We start from the raw sequence: 21,019 nt of genomic DNA on the forward strand, positions 1-21,019 counted from the left end.
GGGCGCTCCGGAGGCGATCTTCCGATCGCCTCCGGCGCCCAGAATAAACAAGGAAGGCCGCAATGAGCGGCCTTCCTTGTTTTGCTTACATCGTCGCCATAGCGACGAGCGGAGTGACGTCATCGACGTCAGCCGACGTCCTGACGTCAGCCGCCTCCGATCCAGCCCTTAGCGCTGGCCGGAACTTTTTGTTCCGGCTACGCTGGGCTCAGGCGGCTAGGGGGGCCCTCTTTCGCCGCTGCTCGCGGCGGATCGCCGCAGAGCGGCGGCGATCAGGCAGCACACGCGGCTGGCAAAGTGCCGGCTGCGTGTGCTGCTTTTTATTTGAGCCAAATCGGCCCAGCAGGGCCTGAGCGGCAGGCTCCGGCGGTACTGGACGAGCTGAGCTCGTCCAGACCGCCCAGCAGGTTAAAAACCAAACATTCACCCTCGTCCTGGTGGTGTGGTAAAATAAAGTCTCAGTTGGTCCCTGTTCCGCAGTGACACTACCCTTGGCCTGGTTGCATACCTCCGCAGGGGCATTAGTGGAAGCACATTCGGGGGTTCCGGAGTCTCTCTTTCCTCCTGCCGCACAAAGTTGTGGAGGATGCATGCTGCCTTCACCACGACAACTGCGTTGCCCGGTTTCAGCAGCATGGGCGTGTGGAACACCCTCCACTTTGACACCAGGATCCCAAATGTGCACTCCACCATTCTCCTTGCACGGCTCAACCGAGCATTGAAGTGTAGCTGGCTGGCATCAAGTCCCCTGTCTGGGTACGGACGCATTACATGGTCGGACAGGGCGAAGGCCTCGTCCCCCACAAACACATAGGGGTAGGCCGGTGCCCTTGTCCCAGGCCAGGGTCTGTCACGGGGGAGACGCAGTCTGCCTTCCTCCATCAGCCGGCAAAGGGTCGTACGCTGGAAAATTCCAGAGTCATTGGAACTACCGTACGACCCCACATCCACGTACACAAACTTGTAGTCCGCATCTGCCACTGCCACTAGAACAATGCTGAAGTATTTTTTATAGTTGAAATAATGGCTGCCACTCCCCACGGGTTTCTGAATCCGGATGTGTTTCCCATCCAGTGCGCCAACACAATTAGGAAACTTGCACTCGGTCCAGAAGCCCTGGGCGATCTCCTCCCATTTCGTGGTGTCCGGCACAGGCATGTATCTGGCCCTCAGTCGCGTCCAAAGGATCCTCGAAGTCCTCACGACGATGCCTGCCACCGTGCTCTTCCCAATACGAAATGTGACATGTAGCGATGTATATGTTTGTCCAGTTGCGATGTACCTACAAGAGAAATAATCGAAATCAATTTTTCATGTCGTTACAGGAGAAAGGTTCAAGACAAGGTGGCGCAATATACGGGATGCATACGTGAAATGGCTACGGAAGAAAAAACTTGACGAACGAAGTGGCAGTGGCGGGGGAAGGCGAAAAAAAGACTACCAATTTGCCAAGCAATTGTCTTTCATCAATGCAAGCCTGGAACCTAGACTGTAAGTACCACTACTGTGGGCAGGAACTGAGAGCTCATTTACAATGACTTCGGCCATGTATTGCTATGGCCTCAATTCCCATGGCTAGCGAACTTTTCTCACAAGCTTTATCAAATGTTGGGTAGAAACGGTTGATAAAGTGATTGCTAGTGTTTGCTAGCTCTGTGAATTGACGCCACATGCTGTTTGGCACACCAATAAATATTGTTTTTATCTACAGGACTGAAGACAATTTGGAGCAAGAGGAACCGACCCAGGAGGCACGGTTCAGCAGTGAGGAGAGCTTGGTGGATGATGACGTCGCCGATGTAACCTATTGCCCCGAGGAGAGGAGTAGGAGGAGGGAGTCCTTAATCCCAACTCTCTCCTTTGATGATGACTTGGCAGAAGAGAGCTTGGATGTTGAGGTTGCAGGACCGAGTGTGGAAGAAGCTGAACCTCCACAATCGACCGCTATGGAAGCTCCAGGGGAACAAGAACAAAGTGAGGAGCACCGAGAGACTGCAGCACAACCAGCGCGCAGGGCAACCCCGACACAGGCCAGAGGACGGGAAGATGCTGCCACACCACCAGTGAGGACCACCACACCAGTGAGGCGTCGAGGTACCCTCCCCCCAACAAGGAGAGAGACAGAGTCCGAGATGTCCGGGGCTGTCTCCGGACTTCTCGGGATTCTTCAGAGCCACCAAACTCTCATAACCCGGCAGTTGCAAGATGAGGACAGGGGCCATATCATGGAGCAGTACAAGTCCCACATCACTTCACTGCAATGTGAGCTCGACGCTGTACATGGGCACTACAGGGACGAGCTTAAAATGATGCATGAGGTGCACAGAGGAGAAATCGACCAACTGCGTGCGCAGCATCATCAGTCGGTGGGCCAGCTGCAGAACATGATGCAGCAAATGCATCAACAAAGCAAGGAACTACTGAAATTGCAGGCACACCCGTGTTTTCACACTGTGATGTCTCTAATACCATATCTGGAAAAGGTGCCTTCCCAAAACCTGATGGCGTGCCATTCCAATTTGCTGGAGGTGATTAAACAACACATGGACACGCCATTATTGCAACCACCAATTTTTAGACCCCCACAACCAACAGCGGTGCCCACCTGGCAATCATCACAGATGTACACCGGCTACAGAGGCAGTCAATATGGGCCACCGCTGTCAGGGTCCAGCTCATCCACGACCAGCACCCAAGAGAGTCCAGATTTCCAGGCAGCAACTCCCACCTTTTCTAGTAGTGGTGCCGATACAATTTGAAAAAAAAAGTCAAATTGTTCCTGGACATGCTCCTCTGAATACCTCCGATCCTCGGAGGAAGGATACCATCACAGGGCTTTTTAACTTTTGGTTTTGCTGGACTTGAACTTTAGGGCCTGGTGTCCCCGAAAGACACTACCTGGGTCACAACCTTGTGCCTGTTGCACTGCACCTGTAGTCCTGCTCCTGTGCCTTTGATTCCTCTTGTTCCTTACTTTGTTGATCCTAATCACTTGCACAAGACCCTTGGAGCCATGGGTGAAGGACACCTTCACTGGTCGGTGAGAGGCCTAGCCTTTTCACTGACCTGTGTCCTTCACCCATGGCTCAGAGGGTCCTGTGCCAGTGGTTAGGTTTTTAAAGGGGAACTGAAGAGAGAGGTATATGGAGGCTGTCATGTTTATTTCCTTTTAGACAATACCAGTTGCCTGGCAGCCCTGCTGATCCTCTGCCTCTAATACTATTAGCCATAGCCCCTGAACAAGCATGCAGCAGATCAGGTGTTTCAGTGATTCAGACTTATAAGTCTGATCTGACAAGACTAGCTGCATGCTTGTTTCTGGTTTTAATCAGATACTACTGCAGAGAAATAGACCAGCAGGGCTGCCAGGCAACTGGTATTGATTAAAAGGAAATAAACATGACAGCCTCCATATACCTCTCTCTTCAGTTCCCCTTTAAAGCACTTCAATTTTAGGGCCTGGTGTCCCCGAAAGACACTGCCTGGGTCACAACCTTGTGCCTGTTGCACTGCACCTGTAGTCATGCACCTCTGCCATCGGTTCCTCTTGCTCCTCACTTTGTTCTTGTTCCTAACCACTTGCACAAGACCCTTTGAACCATGGATGAAGGACACCTTGACTGGTCGGTGAGAGGCCTAGCCTTTTCACTGACCTGTGTCCTTCACCCATGGCTCAGAGGGTCCTGTGCCAGTGGTTAGGTTTTTAAAGCACTTCAATTTTAGGGCCTGGTGTCCCCGAAAGACACTGCCTGGGTCACAACCTTGTGCCTGTTGCACTGCACCTGTAGTCATGCACCTCTGCCATCGGTTCCTCTTGCTCCTCACTTTGTTCTTGTTCCTAACCACTTGCACAAGACCCTTGGAGCCATGGGTGAAGGACACCTTCACTGGTCGGTGAGAGGCCTAGCCTTTTCACTGACCTGTGTCCTTCACCCATGGCTCAGAGGGTCCTGTGCCAGTGGTTAGGTTTTTAAAGCACTTCAATTTTAGGGCCTGGTGTCCCCGAAAGACACTGCCTGGGTCACAACCTTGTGCCTGTTGCACTGCACCTGTAGTCATGCACCTCTGCCATCGGTTCCTCTTGCTCCTCACTTTGTTCTTGTTCCTAACCACTTGCACAAGACCCTTTGAACCATGGATGAAGGACACCTTGACTGGTCGGTGAGAGGCCTAGCCTTTTCACTGACCTGTGTCCTTCACCCATGGCTCAGAGGGTCCTGTGCCAGTGGTTAGGTTTTTAAAGCACTTCAATTTTAGGGCCTGGTGTCCCCGAAAGACACTGCCTGGGTCACAACCTTGTGCCTGTTGCACTGCACCTGTAGTCATGCACCTCTGCCATCGGTTCCTCTTGCTCCTCACTTTGTTCTTGTTCCTAACCACTTGCACAAGACCCTTTGAACCATGGATGAAGGACACCTTGACTGGTCGGTGAGAGGCCTAGCCTTTTCACTGACCTGTGTCCTTCACCCATGGCTCAGAGGGTCCTGTGCCAGTGGTTAGGTTTTTAAAGCACTTCAATTTTAGGGCCTGGTGTCCCCGAAAGACACTGCCTGGGTCACAACCTTGTGCCTGTTGCACTGCACCTGTAGTCATGCACCTCTGCCATCGGTTCCTCTTGCTCCTCACTTTGTTCTTGTTCCTAACCACTTGCACAAGACCCTTTGAACCATGGATGAAGGACACCTTGACTGGTCGGTGAGAGGCCTAGCCTTTTCACTGACCTGTGTCCTTCACCCATGGCTCAGAGGGTCCTGTGCCAGTGGTTAGGTTTTTAAAGCACTTCAATTTTAGGGCCTGGTGTCCCCGAAAGACACTACCTGGGTCACAACCTTGTGCCTGTTGCACTGCACCTGTAGTCCTGCTCCTCTGCCATCGGTTCCTCTTGCTCCTCACTTTGTTCTTGTTCCTAATCACTTGCACAAGACCCTTGAAACCATGGATGAAGGACACCTACACTGGTCGGTGAGAGGCCTAGCCTTTTCACTGACCTGTGTCCTTCATCCATGGCTCAGAGGGACCTGTGCCAGTGGTTAGGTTTTTGAAGCACTAATAATTTAGGGCCTTTTGTCCCCAAAAGACACTACCTGTAGTCCTGCTCCTCTGCCATCGGTTCCTCTTGCTCCTCACTTTGTTCTTGTTCCTAATCACTTGCACAAGACCCTTGGAGCCATGGATGAAGGACACCTTGACTGGTCGGTGAGAGGCCTAGCCTTTTCACTGACCTGTGTCCTTCATCCATGGCTCAGAGGGTCCTGTGCCAGTGGTTAGGTTTTTGAAGCACTTCAATTTATTAGGGCCTGGTGTCCCCGAAAGACACTTGGGCAGCTATGCCCTGCAACTCTTCCAGCACAAAGTTGGTGGTTGGTGTTCCTTAAAACTGACCGGGCTATACCATAGATATGTTATTTTTTTGTCTTCCATGTTGGAAAAATGTTTCCATGTTGGAAAGTGGTTGTTTTTGCAATAAAAAAAATTTGTTTTTACATACCTCAGTGTGATGAGTAGTTGTTCTTGTGGTGTGACTGCTCTCCTGAACGTGGTATCCTTCTTCCTAAGGTCATCCTTCACCATCTCCAAAACGGTATCAAACCTGTCAGGAGATGTAAAGGAAGAAGCTGTAAAGTATGTTGTGGGACAAGGTGTTGGGTGGAGGATGGGGGAGGTGTGTTTACAGAGGTTTGGGAGTGTTGTGGAGGGTGGGGGTGTAGTGTATAGCTAGGTATACAGGGGTGTGGGGGTCAGGGTGGTGTGTTTAGCTAGGTATACAGGGATGAGGTGTTGTGGGGGTGAGGGTGGGGTGTTTAGGAATGGTGGGGGTTGGTGTATTTAGGCCTATATACTTACAGGGGAATAGACATCCGAGTGTAGCTGTAGAACTTCTGTGGGTGTCGTCTGAGGTCCCGGTAGAGGGCCTGGAACTCTCCCTTCCTCTGCCTCCTGGCTAGTAGAGGGTGCACCCACCATCTCCTGCGAGGAGCACGCCTTCTCCCCACATAGTAGTAGGTAAACAACAGGAAGGAGAGAATTCCCAGGTAATAAGCGTAAAAAATGACTGGATCCATGGTCCCAACTGCTGTCTCTGTATCCAAGGATGGTCTCCACACGTCCAGCTTTCTCCAACAATGACCCCAGAGCTTCTGCTGACCTCCCAGAACCCCAGGTATTTATACAGGTTGTTATCTCTTTAACAATCCGGATCCGGACCGCAACCGTGTTCATACCGCACGGAAACCGTATGCAAACGGACCGGATCCGGACCGGATCCGGAAAGGAACCGTACGGTTCAGGTCCGATCCGGCTCCGGTGCGGTCCGGACATCCGGTGCGGTTTTTGCAAAACCGCAAGTGTGAACGGGGCCTTATACAGATGCAGAGGCTGACTGTGACCATTCAGTGGTGGTAGTTCGTTAGTGTGGGAGGGAGGTGGGATGTCATAAGAGGATACTGCCGTGGGACCACTCCTGAGGTTACTGGCGTGAGATTATCGCAAGGTAAGTATCCCTGGTTAATTTAGAACAATAAAGGACTTTTTTCGTTGTCGTGTTTTTATTTCTTTTTTTTAACTCTGCTGAAATGGGTAAGGGGTACCGTGTACCCCTATACTCATTTCTCCTGGGGAGGGGGCGGCTTCCGGGGTCCGCTTGTTAAAGGGGAACCCCGGATGGCACCATGAATCCCCCAGGACGTCGGCGGACCCCACCTCCTCCTGGGGCACCGGAGGTGGGGAAGAGCCCCTTGTCCATAGATTGGACAAGGGCTCTGGAGGAGAGGAGGAGGTTGGCCGCCCCTCTCCTCCAGAGCCCCCCCATACCATGGACCATGCGGGCTGGTATAGCTCAGGGTGTGAAGCCCCACGTGGCCGAGACTCCGCATTCTGGCTATCCCAGCCTGCATGGGGGACAAGGGGTTAAGGAGGCTTGGGAGGGGGGACCCCATGCTGTCTGTTTTCATGAAATGTATACAATATGTATACAGAACTCGGAATGCAGTAACCTGTTCTGCAGCAGTGTCATTTTACACAGTTTAAAAAACATTTTTCTTATGAAACTTTGAAATCGATTTGCTCAAAAACTATAAGCTCTTTTCACAAAATTTTTTTTTACCATGTTCCTACTCATCTGCTTAATAAACATGGCAAATTTGGCAATGATAGCATGTACGGGGGCTTTACAATTAACCGCAGCAGTTAACACTATTTAATGCAATAGAAATGCACTCGGAACACGAAAATTCGGAACACGAAACTCGGTTTTCGCATGCGGTACACGAAATTTCGATGAAATCGGAATTGAGCTGTTCCGATCAGCCCTATTCAGCCCCCTTTGGTCTGAGTGCAGTCAGTTGCCCATAGGCATTGCCTGATGAATGCTAATGACTAAATAGAATGCACCTGTGTGTAATCTAATGTCAGTACAAATACAGCTGCTCTGTGACGGCCTCAGAGGTTGTCTAAGAGAATCTTGGGAGCAACAACACCGTGAAGTCTAAATAACACACCAAGACAGGTCAGGGATAACGTTATTGAGAAATTTAAAGCAGGCTTAGGCTACAAAAAGATTTCCAAAGCCTTGAACATCCCACGGAGCACTGTTCAAGCGATCATTCAGAAATGGAAGGAGTATGGCACAACTGTAAACCTACCAAGACAAGGCCGTCCACCTAAACTCACAGGCCAAACAAGGAGAGCGCTAATCAGAAATGCTGTCAAGAGGCCCATGGCGACTCTAGACGAGCTGCAGAGATCTACAGCTCAGGTGGGGGAATCTGTCCATAGGACAACTATTAGTCATGCACTGCACAAAGTTGGCTCTTATGGAGGAGTGACAAGAAGAAAGCCATTGTTCACAGAAAAGCATAAGAAGTCCCGTTTGCAGTTTGCCACAAGCCATGTGGGGGACAGCAAACGTGGAAGAAGGTGCTCTGGTCGAATGAGACCAAAATGGAACTTTTTGGCCAAAATGCAAAACGCTATGTGTGGTGGAAAACTAACACTGCACATCACTCTGAACACACCATCCCCACTGTCAAATATGGTGGTGGCAGCATCATGCTCTGGGGGTGCTTCTCTTCAGCAGGGACAGGAAAGCTGGTCAAAGTTGATGGGAAGATGGATGGAGCCAAATACAGGGCAATCTTGGAAGAAAACCTCTTGGAGTCTGCAAAAGACTTGAGACTGAGGCGGAGGTTCACCTTCCAGCAGGACGACCCTAAACATAAAGCCAGGGCAACAATGGAATGGTTTAAAACAAAACATATCCATGTGTTAGAATGGCCCAGTCAAAGTCCAGATTTAAATCCAATCGAGATTCTGTGGCAAGATCTGAAAACTGATGTTCACAAACGCTGTCCATCTAATCTGACTGAGCTGGAGCTGTGTTGCAAAGAAGAATGGGCAAGGTTTTCAGTCTCTAGATGTGCAAAGCTGGTAGAGACATACCCTAAAAGACTGGCAGCTGTAATTGCAGCAAAAGGTGGTTCTACAAAGTATTGACTCAGGGGGCCGAATAATTACGCACACCCCACTTTGCAGTTATTGATTTGTAAAAAAAAGTTTGGAATAATGTATGATTTTCGTTTCACTTCTCACATGAACACCACTTTGTATTGGTCTTTCACGTGGAATTCCAATAAAAGTAATTCATGTTTGTGGCAGTAATGTGACAAAATGTGGAAAACTTCAAGGGGGCCGAATACTTTAGCAAGCCACTGTAAGTGGTTAAATCATGTTTTAATACATACAGTACAAAGAAATAACAACTGAACAGCTCCAAAGCCTCCAATATTTTTTCTCTATCTGTCTGGGACATAGCTAATGGAATATCACATCTTATATATGATTGGAATATATTTCTAATATATTGTTTTAGTTAAGGTGATTAATATATTATAAGAATGAACAGTGGGGATAAAATAACGTAGGCACTCCATGATATATTTCCATACCTAAATGAGTTTTGATACGTGGTAAAGAATGCATCAGCTCAGCAGATACAACAGAGTTATGTTATATGCAGATATCAGTCATAGTGATGTAGAGTTTTGAAACCACACAGTAAAAATCTCCCAGACATAACTGGTTATTACATCTATGTTGTTTCTAAAGCCTTAGGGAACAGTTACAGAGCATGCTAGTATTAACAGTTTTCCAAATAGTCAAGTACTGATAACTTTTAGTTTGCTATAATGATTCGTACATCATTCTTTAGTATGAAACAGACTACTAAGAGATCAATAATCAGGTGTGAAGCAAAGCACAAATAACTAAACATGAAATAAGAACAATTTAAATGGGAACCTAAGCAGACCTGTTAACCCCCTTGGCATTACGATTGTTTCCGAATTTTAGGGTCTAAAAGCGGTGCAATTTTTTTGCACCTTTTCACACCCTAAAACCTGGAAAAAAATCATGCTGCCAGGGAGATCTGCAGCAGTTCAACAATGACTCACCTCCCTGGCTCCAGCGCTGCAGTTTTACATCCATCCTCCGGGTTGCGCTGCAACTCTAAAGTGAGATCGCCGGCTGTCGTCATGCCGACAGCCGGCGATCTCACCTGGAGGAAGCAGAGCCTCGGAGAAGCGGAAGAAGAGTGGCGGCCGCCATCGGGATCCCCTGCGAGGTATGTAATAACACCCTTTGTGCGCATTGCTCTGCACACAGCCTCCGGCGGCTACCCAGAGCACAGATCGATATTACCACTCTGAGCTGCGGTTTTCCGACCCCAGCTCGGGATTACTGCCAAGGAGGTTAAAAGCAAATCTGAACTTACCTGGGGCTTCCTCCAGCCCCCCTGTAGACCGCAAGTCCCTTCTGTGGTCCCACTGGTGGGACCTTTAGTGCTGCAACTTCGGCTGAAGTTGTGAGCCACTGTGCCTGTGTGGCCCATCCGCACACCTAACTTGATCACATGCCCATCGCCGTAAGCCTCCTGCGCATGCATGGTTCAGTATTACAAGAACCTCGCAGGAGGCTCACAGCAACGGGCACGTGGTTGGGGCGAGACCCAGAGGACGCCAAGGGACTTGTGGTCTACGGAGGCTGGAGGAAGCCCCAGGTGTGTTTAGGGTCCCTTTAACCACTTACCAACCACAGTTTTTTTTTCCCTTAAAAACCAAAGCGATTTTCACATCATGCTCCTCCCATTCATTAGCCAATAACTTTTTTATTACTTACCGCCAAAATTATCTATACATTACTTTTTTTACCACAAATTAGGCTTTCTTGGGGTGGTACTTTTTGTTAAAAATTATTTTATTTTATATGCATTTTAACTACTTGCCGACCGCTCCACACCAACGGCAGCTCCAGGACCACTCCACGCCGATTGACGTGAATGGCCTGGAATGGGAATTGCAGGGGAGCATCCCCGCTCTGATGACGGAGCTCCACCTTCAGCCTCCCAGCCGCTCGAAGACGGTTAGACGGTGAAACCGGCGTCTAATAACTCAGTACAGCGCTGCTCTAAGGCAGCACTGTACTGGGAACAGCCGTGCAACACGGTTGTCCCCCTGGGAGGCAAAATTGTGATCCGCTGTCATAGGCTGAAGCCTATGACAGCCGATCACGCTGATTGGCTGATGGGGCAGGGAGGGAGGGGGCATTTAAAAAAAATAAATAAAATAAGAGTAAAATGTATTTAACCCCCTTGGCGGTATGAAAAATACCGCCAGGGGGAAGCGCAGCAGTTTAAAAAAAATTTTTTTTTTTTTTATCATGTAGCGAGCCGAGGGCTCGCTACATGATAGCCGCTGCTCAGCGGCATCCCCCCGCCCGCTTCGATCGCCGTCGGCGATCACCGATCAGGAAATCCCGTTCAAAGAACGGGATTTCCTGGAGGGCTTCCCCCGTCGCCATGGCGACGGGGCGGGATGACGTCAACGACGTCGGGACGTCATTGGGAGACCCGATCCACCCCTCGGCGCTGCCTGGCACTGATTGGCCAGGCAGCGCTCGGGGTCTGGGGGGGGGGCCGCGCGCCGCACCGGATAGCGGCGATCGGGCGCGCGGCGGCGGCGATCGGGGTGCTGGCGCAGCTAGCAAACTGCTAGCTGCGTCCAGCAAAAAAAAAATTAAGTAAATCGGCCCAGCAGGGCCTGAGCGGCACCCTCCGGCGGCTTACCCCGTGTCACACACGGGGTTACCGCCAAGGAGGTTAAACAATAAATAAATATTTATTAAAAAAATAAACACTGGGTGGGCGATCAGACCCCACCAGCAGAAGAGAAAAGGGGTAGGGGGATCACTTGTGTGCTGAGTTGGACGGCCCTGCAGCGAGGCCTTAAAGTTGCAGTGGCCTATTTCTGTGAAACTGGCTTGGTCACTAGGGGAGTTTAACACCACAGTCCTCAAATGGTTAAAGGGAATAAGAAAAAAATTGGGGAAAAAAATATTTTTAATACTAGATCACTAAATACAAGCCTTTAGGGCTCAGATAGACTGTGTAGTTCAAATAATTAATAGAACATTAGTAGCAAAGAAAATAGTCTTATGTTTTTATTTTCAGTTATATAGTTTTTTTTTTATAACATTACATCATTCTCCTATATTTGCAGCTTACACACTACACTCATCATTCTAAATGATTTCACGGAGCAGGCAATGACCTTTTGAAGTTTCCTCTGCAGAAACAAAAAATACAGTGACAGTTGAGATAATAAGCTTTAGAAGACAGAGCTTTGAAAGAACGGAGAGTTCAGTGAAGCTCTTTTGCATAGATAACTGGAGTTTCTTAACTCTTCCTGTACTGGAAACAATATTATACTCATATCTCTGCTGCTATTTTTTTTATTTCTTAGATGTACTATACATACAAATCATTATCTCATAAGTTTATTTTCATTTCAGATTCCCTTTAAGTGATGATCAATGACATGGAAATAATTTCTGAAAAGCAGAAGAAGGAAACCAAGCAATGTCTGTCTTTTTCTGACCTTTATTTCATATGTGCATATAATTAAACAGTATACCAGCAAGTGTGAAAAGGGTGGGCGCTAGACGCAGTAATTACCTGATGGCCATTTTGTGTGGCAAGGGCTACTTCAGAGATTGGCTAGCCACATAATTCCTACTTGTATTAAAATTTAACAAAGAAGAGAGTTAGGCCAACACATGGGGAACGAATGGCTGCAGGAAAAAAAAATACATGGACTGTGTCATGTCACTCAATACAACCTTCCAGTGTGCTCAAAGCATATAGGCAAAGCAATTTAATTAATCAAAGAGACAAGAACTTGCTTGGCACTACTACAGAAGCTAATAAAGGTTTGTAATTAGTGATCTTAGGCTGTGCACCCGGTGGCACCCACTGCTCCCCCCACACACCCCACCAATGCCAGAACAATAAGTATCACTTCATGTTCATCTTTGCACTGGATGGTTTCATGCATTTTGACACGTGGCAATAAATACTTCTTTAGTAATGCCAAGTAATATCTTGTATTTTTGATTAATTGTATTAAAATTTAATGTAAATTGCATGTAGTTTGAACTTAGCCAATCAAAATTCACAGTAAGTTATTAAAAGAGCCATTGAGCTCCACGACTTTCAAAGTCACAGAGAGCTCTGTCTTCTGAAGCTTATCTCAACTTTCAGTCACTGGATTTTCCTTTTCTCTCCAGAGGACAGAACAATAGTTTACTGGCCTGCTCTGTAAAATCATTGAGAATGCTGAGTAGCGTGTAAACTGCAAATATTAGAGAATGATGCAATCTTATAAAAACACTATATGACTTAAAACAAAAATATAAGAATATTTTCTTTGCTACTAATGCAAAATGTTTTTTTCGTTTCTTCTCCTTTTTCTGCGTACTCATTTTCTTTGAATTTAAAGAGGAGCTGTAATGACATATAGTAGAATGCAGCTAACTTGTCTTAATTTCAGCATCAGAAACACTTCCTACAGCTGTATATTGTTGGCATTTGGCCGCCCTCCTACCAAGACTTATCCTAGGCTGTTTATGATGCAGAATTCACCCCCTTCCCAAGCATTCGATCAGCTATGTTTGTGTACTGGCTTTTAGCATTCCCAGTAAACAAACATTCTGCAGAGATCACTTGCCAGTACTAAAGATGTTACCTGTGATAAAGTGTTAGAAAGTAAAAAAAGTAAACAAGGGAGAGGAAAGATTTTACAATGGGGACAATGCTGACTGAATGATTTATACATGAATATTGTAAAAAAAAGAAAAAAAAACAAATTTATTTAACTTTCATTTTATTTTGGTTACAGTTCCTCTTTAACTAGTAGCCGACTGGTTCACGCCAATGGGCGTGGCCGCTGCGGCAGCCCCAGGACCGCCTAACGCCGATCGGCGTAAAGTCCTGAGGCTCTGTTTTGCAGGAGATCGCGCACAGGCTGCGCGAGCGGTGATTGCTGCTCGGGAGACTGTTAGGCCGTCTAATTGCCGGTACAGCGCTGCGATCTACAGCAGCGCTGTACTGGGGACAGCCGTGTGACGCGGCTGTCCCCTTCTGAGGCACAGAGGTTGTCGGCTGTCATAGGCTGAAGCCAATGACAGCTGATCACGGGATTGGCTGGCGGGGGGAGGGAGGGGGGAATTACACTAGTATGAGAAAAAAAAACACCTTTTTTAATTAAAAAAAAACATACAAATAAACAAAAAATAAATAAACAAACAAACATTTGGGGGGCAATCAGACCCCACCAACAGAGAGCCTTTTTGGTGGAGAGAAAAGGGGGGGGGGGATCACTTGTGTGCTGTGTCGTGTGGCCCTGCAGCTTGGCCTTAAAGCTGCAGTGGCCAATTTAATGGAAAATGGCCTGGTCTTTAGGGGGTTTTAACACTGCTGTCCTCAAGTGGTTAAATAGAGGCCACATTTGCAGAGTTACTAAAACAGCAACATTAGCCAATGAACTATTTCAGTAAAGCTTTCTTCATCTTATTGCGGTAGACGGCCCTTCTGCGTTCATTTACATGCCGTCTCCATGTTGACCTCGGCCTCATTGCTTTATTTGCTTCATTCAAATTCACCAGCCATTTAGAAGTAGAAGCTGCGCAGTGCTGCGTGTTAATTGCAATGGTGCTGATATAGGAAGCAGACTGTTCATTCACCACGAGGCTACCTTTATTTTTATGAGAAATGTTCAGATCGGCATTAAAAAAATGTACATGCCTTTAAGGAAACAAGGAATATGGAGGCTGTCATTGCTGACCACATTTTAAAAAGGCCATCTTCCTGGCTGCCTATCCGCTTCCTTCAAAAGATAGGTGACTTTAAAATGGAATTACATTAAAGGGGCAGTACTGTGAAATGTTGGCTACAGGGATAACCTCTTAGCATGTTTCTAATAGTAAGAGGAACACATATTAGGTAGTGTATCTGGTTACAAATGCTGGCGGGATAGGATAATTTATAGCACCTCTTATGCCGGGAATACACGGGTCGATTCTGGCGCTTGATTCTGCACCTGATCATTTTGCCTGCTCGATTCTCTTATCTTCTGCTCATTTTTCTTATCTTTTTTCAATTCACTTCAATGACAAATCGAGTGACAAAACAATTGAAGGGTGATCGGACACATTGGAAATATCTATCTAACCATCTTATCAGCTCAGCATCGACCCGTGTATTCCCAGCATAACAGATCCTGCCGTCACTTAAAGTGGACCAAAACCAAACATTTTTTTAATTCAAAATATTTAGTTGCACCACTCTGACACATACAAAGATAAATAAACACTCCTTCAAGACTATGAGCATTTCAGTGCATGCTTTTCACCCTTCTCTTTTCATAACTAGGGTTATACAGGTGGCAGCCATTACTTCTGAGCTTAGTAGGAGGTTTTAGATCATGGGTGTGTTTGTCATCAGCTACCCTCGTCGGGCGTCGTCTATGTGAAATCTCACACAAGCTGAGATCACCTCCCCTGTGAAATCATCAGTAGCAGCCTGTGTTTTGTTTTTTATCTCCTCCACCAGTCTGCCGGATTCTGTCCTGGCAATATGAAAGGAAGGGTGGGATTCCTCCAATAAATGTAAAATATTTTATATTTGTCATCATGCAGCTGAAAAAAGGCTGCCACTTATTATTATAAGTTAGACAGTAGATTTTATTTCTGAAATCTTGTATTTTTAATTTGGGTCCACTTTAATGCGACTTCTTTCTCTGTTTAGCTGCCTGTGACAGTTATTTCTGTCCTCTCTGTGTGAGATAAACTCATCAGGGGCGGCAAGTACAGATATCTTAGGTAATTAACAAGCAACTTCATGATTATTTACCTAAGATATCCATACTACTTGCTGCTGAGGAGCCAGCCTACAGTCCAGGCTTTTTATCTTTATCTCACACATAGAGGATAGAAATAGCACAGCTGAACCGAGGAGGAGTTGGCTTTCTAGTGAAGCCAGGATCTGTAAGAGGTTAGCACCTAATTATACTATCCCGCCGGCATTTGTAACCAGATACACTATCTAATATGTGTTCTCTTACCATTAGAAACATGCTAAGAGGTTATCCCAGTAGCCAAAATTTCGCTGTACTGCCCCTTTAACCACTTGAGGACCTAGGGCTTTACCCCCCTTAAAGAGAACCCGAGGTGTGTTTAAAGAATGTTATCTGCATACAGAGGCTGGATCTGCCTATACAGTCCAGCCTCTGTTGCTATCCCAAACCCCACTAAGGTCCTCCTGCACTCTGCAATCCCTCATAAATCCCAGCCATGCTGTGAGGCTTTGTTTACATCTGTAGTGTCAGTCTCAGCTGCTCCCCCGCCTCCTGCATAGCTCCGGTCCCTGCCCCAGTCCCTTCCCTCCAATCAGCAGGGAGGGAAGGGATGCAGGCGGGGACTGGAGTTCTGCAGGAGGCGGGGAGAGCAGCAGACTGACACTATAGAGATAAACACAGCCAGCTCTGACAAGCTGTTTGTCAGCAGCATGGCTGTGATTTATGGAGGGATTGCAGAGTGCAGGGGGACCTTAGGGGGGTTTGGGATAGCAACAGAGGCTGGGCTGTATAGGCAGATCCAGCCTCTGTATGCAGATAACATTCTTCAAACCCACCTCGGGTTCTCTTTAAGGACCGGCCACTTTTTTTCCATTCAGACCACTGCAGCTTTCACGGTTTATTGCTCGCTCATACAACCTACCACCTAAATGAATTTTGGCTCCTTTTCTTGTCACTAATAAAGCTTTCTTTTGGTGCTATTTGATTGCTCCTGCGATTTTTACTTTTTATTATATTCATCAAAAAAGACATGAATTTTGGCAAAAAAAATGATTTTTTTAACTTTCTGTGCTGACATCTTTCAAATAAAGTAAAATTTCTGTATACATGCAGCGCAAAAAATGTGGACAAACATGTTTTTGATTAAAAAAAAACCCATTCAGTGTATATTTATTGGTTTGGGTAAAAGTTATAGCGTTTACAAACTATGGTGCAAAAAGTCAATTTTCCCATTTTCAAGCATCTATGACTTTTCTGACCACCTGACATGTTTCATGAGGGGCTAGAATTCCAGGATAGTATAAATACCCCCCAAATGACCCCATTTTGGAAAGAAGACATCCCAAAGTATTCACTGAGAGGCATAGTGAGTTCATAGAAGCTATTAATTTTTGTCACAAGTAAGCGGAAAATGACACTTTGTGACAAAAAAAAAAAAGTTTCCATTTCTTCTAACTTGCGACAAAAAAAAATGAAATCTGCCACGGACTCACCATGCCCCTCTCTGAATACCTTGAAGTGTCTACTTTCCAAAATGGGGTCATTTGTGGGGTGTGTTTACTGTCCTCGCATTTTGGGGGGTGCTAATTTGTAAGCACCCCTGTAAAGCCTAAAGGTGCTCATTGTACATTGGGCCCCTTAGCGCAGTTAGGCTGCAAAAAAGTGCCACACATGTGGTATTGCCGTACTCAGGAGAAGTAGTATGTTGTGTTTTGGGGTGTATTTTTACACATACCCATGCTGGGTGGGAGAAATACCTCTGTAAATGACAATCTTTTGATTTTTTTTACACACAATTGTCCATTTACAGAGTTATTTCTCCCACCCAGCATGGGTATGTGTAAAAATACACCCCAAAACACATTGTACTACTTCTCCCGAGTACGGAGATACCACATGTGTGGCACTTTTTTGCACCCTAACTGCGCTAAGGGGCCCAAAGTCCAATGAGTACCTTTAGGATTTCACAGGTCATTTTGAGAAATTTCGTTTCAAGACTACTCCTCACGGTTTAGGGCCCCTAAAATGCCAGGACAGTATAGGAACCCCACAAATGACCCCATTTTAGAAAGAAGACACCCCAAGGTATTCCGTTAGTAGTATGGTGAGTTCATAGAAGATTTTATTTTTTGTCACAAGTTAGCGGAAAATGACACTTTGTGAAAAAAACCAATAAAAATCAATTTCCGCTAACTTGTGACAAAAAATAAAATCTTCTATGAACTCACCGTACTACTAACAGAATACCTTGGGGTGTCTTCTTTCTAAAATTGAGTCATTTGTGGGGTTCCTATACTGTCCTGGCGTTTTAGGGGCCCTAAACCGTGAGGAGTAGTCTTGAAACAAAATTTCTCAAAATTTACCTGTGAAATCCTAAAGGTACTCATTGGACTTTGGGCCGCTTAGCGCAGTTAGGGTGCAAAAAAGTGCCACACATGTGGTATCGCCGTACTCGGGAGAAGTAGTACAATGTGTTTTGGGGTGTATTTTTACACATACCCATGCTGGGTGGGAGAAATAACTCTGTAAATGGACAATTGTGTGTAAAAAAATCAAAAGATTGTCATTTACAGAGGTATTTCTCCCACCCAGCATGGGTATGTGTAAAAATACACCCCAAAACACATTATAATACTTCTCCCGAGTACGGCGATACCACATGTGTGGCACTTTTTTGCACCCTAACTGCGCTAAGGGGCCCAAAGTCCAATGAGTACCTTTAGGATTTCACAGGTCATTTTTGTTTCAAGACTACTCCTCACGGTTTAGGGCCCCTAAAATGCCAGGGCAGTATAGGAACCCCACTAATGACCCCATTTTAGAAAGAAGACACCCCAAGGTATTCCGTTAGGAGTATGGTGAGTTCATAGAAGTTTTTATTTTTTTGTCACAAGTTAGCGGAAATTGATTTTAATTGTTTTTTTTTCACAAAGTGTCATTTTCCGCTAACTTGTGACAAAAAATAAAATCTTCTATGAACTCACCATACTCCTAACGGAATACCTTTGGGTGTCTTCTTTCTAGAATGGGGTCATTTGTGGGGTTCCTATACTGCCCTGGCATTTTAGGGGCCCTAAACCGTGAGGAGTAGTCTTGAAACCAACAATGTCGCAAAATGACCTGTGAAATCCTAAAGGTACTCATTGGACTTTGGGCCCCTTAGCGTACTTAGGGTGCAAAAAAGTGCCACATATGTGGTACCGCCGTACTCAGGAGAAGTAGTATAATGTGTTTTGGGGTGTATTTTTACACATACCCATGCTGGGTGGGAGAAATATCTCTGTAAATGACAATTGTTTGATTTTTTTACACACAATTGTCCATTTACAGAGAGATTTCTCCCACCCAGCATGGGTATGTGTAAAAATACACCCCAAAACACATTATACTACTTCTCCTGAGTACGGCGATACCACGTGTGACACTTTTTTGCAGCCTAGGTGCGCTAAGGGGCCCAACGTCCTAATCACAGGTCATTTTGAGGCATTTGTTTTCTAGACTACTCCTCACGGTTTAGGGCCCCTAAAATGCCAGGGCAGTATAGGAACCCCACAAGTGACCCCATTTTAGAAAGAAGACACCCCAAGGTATTCCGTTAGGTGTATGGCGAGTTCATAGAAGATTTTATTTTTTGTCACAAGTTAGTGAAAAATGACACTTTGTGAAAAAAAACCAAAATCAATTTCCACTAACTTTTGACAAAAAATAAAATCTTCTATGAACTCGTCATACACCTAACAGAATACATTGGGATGTCTTTTTTTCTAAAATGGGGTCAGTTTGTGGGGTTCCTATACCGCCCTGGCATTTTACGGGCCCAAAACCGTGAGTAGTCTGGAAACCAAATGTCTCAAAATGACTGTTCAGGGGTATAAGCATCTGAACATTTTGATGACAGGTGGTCTATGAGGGGGCGAATTTTGTGGAACCGGACATAAGCAGGGTGGCCTTTTAGATGACAGGTTGTATTGGGCCTGATCTGATGGATAGGAGTGCTAGGGGGTGACAGGAGGTGATTGATGGGTGTCTCAGGGGGTGGTTAGAGGGGAAAATAGATGCAATCAATGCACTGGGGAGGTGATCGGAAGGGGGTCTGAGGGGGATCTGAGGGTTTGGCCAAGTGATCAGGAGCCCACACGGGGCAAATCAGGGCCTGATCTGATGGGTAGGTGTGCTAGGGGGTGACAGGAGGTGATTGATGGGTGTCTCAAGGTGTGATTAGAGGGGGGAATAGATGCAAGCAATGCACTGGCGAGGTGATCAGGGCTGGGGCATGAGGGCATTCTGAGGGTGTGGGCGGGTGATTGAGTGCCCTAGGGGCAGATAGGGGTCTAATCTGATAGGTAGCAGTGACAGGGGGTGATTGATGGGTAATTAGTGGGTGTTTAGGGTAGAGAACAGATATAAACACTGCACTTGGGAGGTGATCTGACGTCGGATCTGCGGGCGATCTATTGGTGTGGGTGATCAGATTGCCCACAAGGGGCAGGTTAGGGGCTGATTGATGAGTGGCAGTGACAGGGGGTGATTGATGGGTGGCAGTGACAGGGGGTGATTGATGGGTGATCAGTGGTTTATTACAGGGAAGGACAGATGTAAATAATGCCCTGGCGAATTGATAAGGGGGGGTCTGAGGGCAATCTGAGCGTGTAGGCGGGTGATTGGGTGCCGGCAAGGGGCAGATTAGGGTCTGATCTGATGGGTAACAGTGACAGGTGGTGATAGGGGGTGATTGATGGGTAATTAGTGGGTGTTTAGAGGAGACAATAGATGTAAACGCTGCGCTTGGGTGGTGATCTGATGTCGGATCTGCGGGCGATCTATTGGTGTGGGTGGGTGATCAGATTGCCCGCAAGGGGCAGGTTAGCGGCTGATTGATGGGTGGCAGTAACAGGGGGTGATTGATGGGTGGCAGTGACAGGGGGTGATTGATGGGTGATTGACAGGTGATCAGTGGGTTATTACAGGGAAGGACAGATGTAAATAATGCCCTGGCGAATTGATAAGGGGGGGTCTGAGGGCAATCTGAGCGTGTAGGCGGGTGATTGGGTGCCCGCAAGGGGCAGATTAGGGTCTAATCTGATGGGTAACAGTGACAGGTGGTGATAGGGGGTGATTGATGGGTGATTGATGGGTAATTAGTGGGTGTTTAGAGGAGAGAATAGATGTAAACACTGCGCTTGGGTGGTGATCTGATGTCGGATCTGCGGGCGATCTATCGGTGTGAGTGGGTGATCAGATTGCCCGCAAGGGGCAGGTTAGAGGCTGATTGATGGGTGGCAGTGACAGGGGGTGATTGATGGGTGATTGACAGGTGATTGACAGGTGATTGACAGGTGATTGACAGGTGATCAGGGGGGATAGATGCATACAGTACACAGGGGGTGGGGGGCCTGGGGGGGGGGTCTGGGGAGAATCTGAGGGGTGGGGGGGGTGATCAGGAGGGGGCAGTGGGCAGGGGGGGAGATTAAAAAAAAATAGCGTTGACAGATAGTGACAGGGAGTGATTGATGGGTGATTAGGGGGGTGATTGGGTGCAAACAGGGGTCTGGGGGGTGGGCAGGGGGGGGTCTGAGGGGTGCTGTGGGCGATCTGGGGCAGGGGGGGGGGAGAAAACAGTGTTCTTGGGTGCAGACTAGGGTGGCTGCAGCCTGCCCTGGTGGTCCCTCGGACACTGGGACCACCAGGGCAGGAGGCAGCCTGTATAATACACTTTGTAAACATTACAAAGTGTATTATACACTTTGTATGCGGCGATCGTGGGGTTAACATCCCGCGGGCGCTTCCGTATGGCCGGCGGGATGTTGCGGCGGGTGAGCGGTGACAGGCGCCGGTGG

This window comes from Hyperolius riggenbachi, chromosome 4, assembly GCF_040937935.1.
Source record: "Hyperolius riggenbachi isolate aHypRig1 chromosome 4, aHypRig1.pri, whole genome shotgun sequence".
Classification (NCBI taxonomy): Eukaryota; Metazoa; Chordata; class Amphibia; order Anura; family Hyperoliidae; genus Hyperolius; species Hyperolius riggenbachi.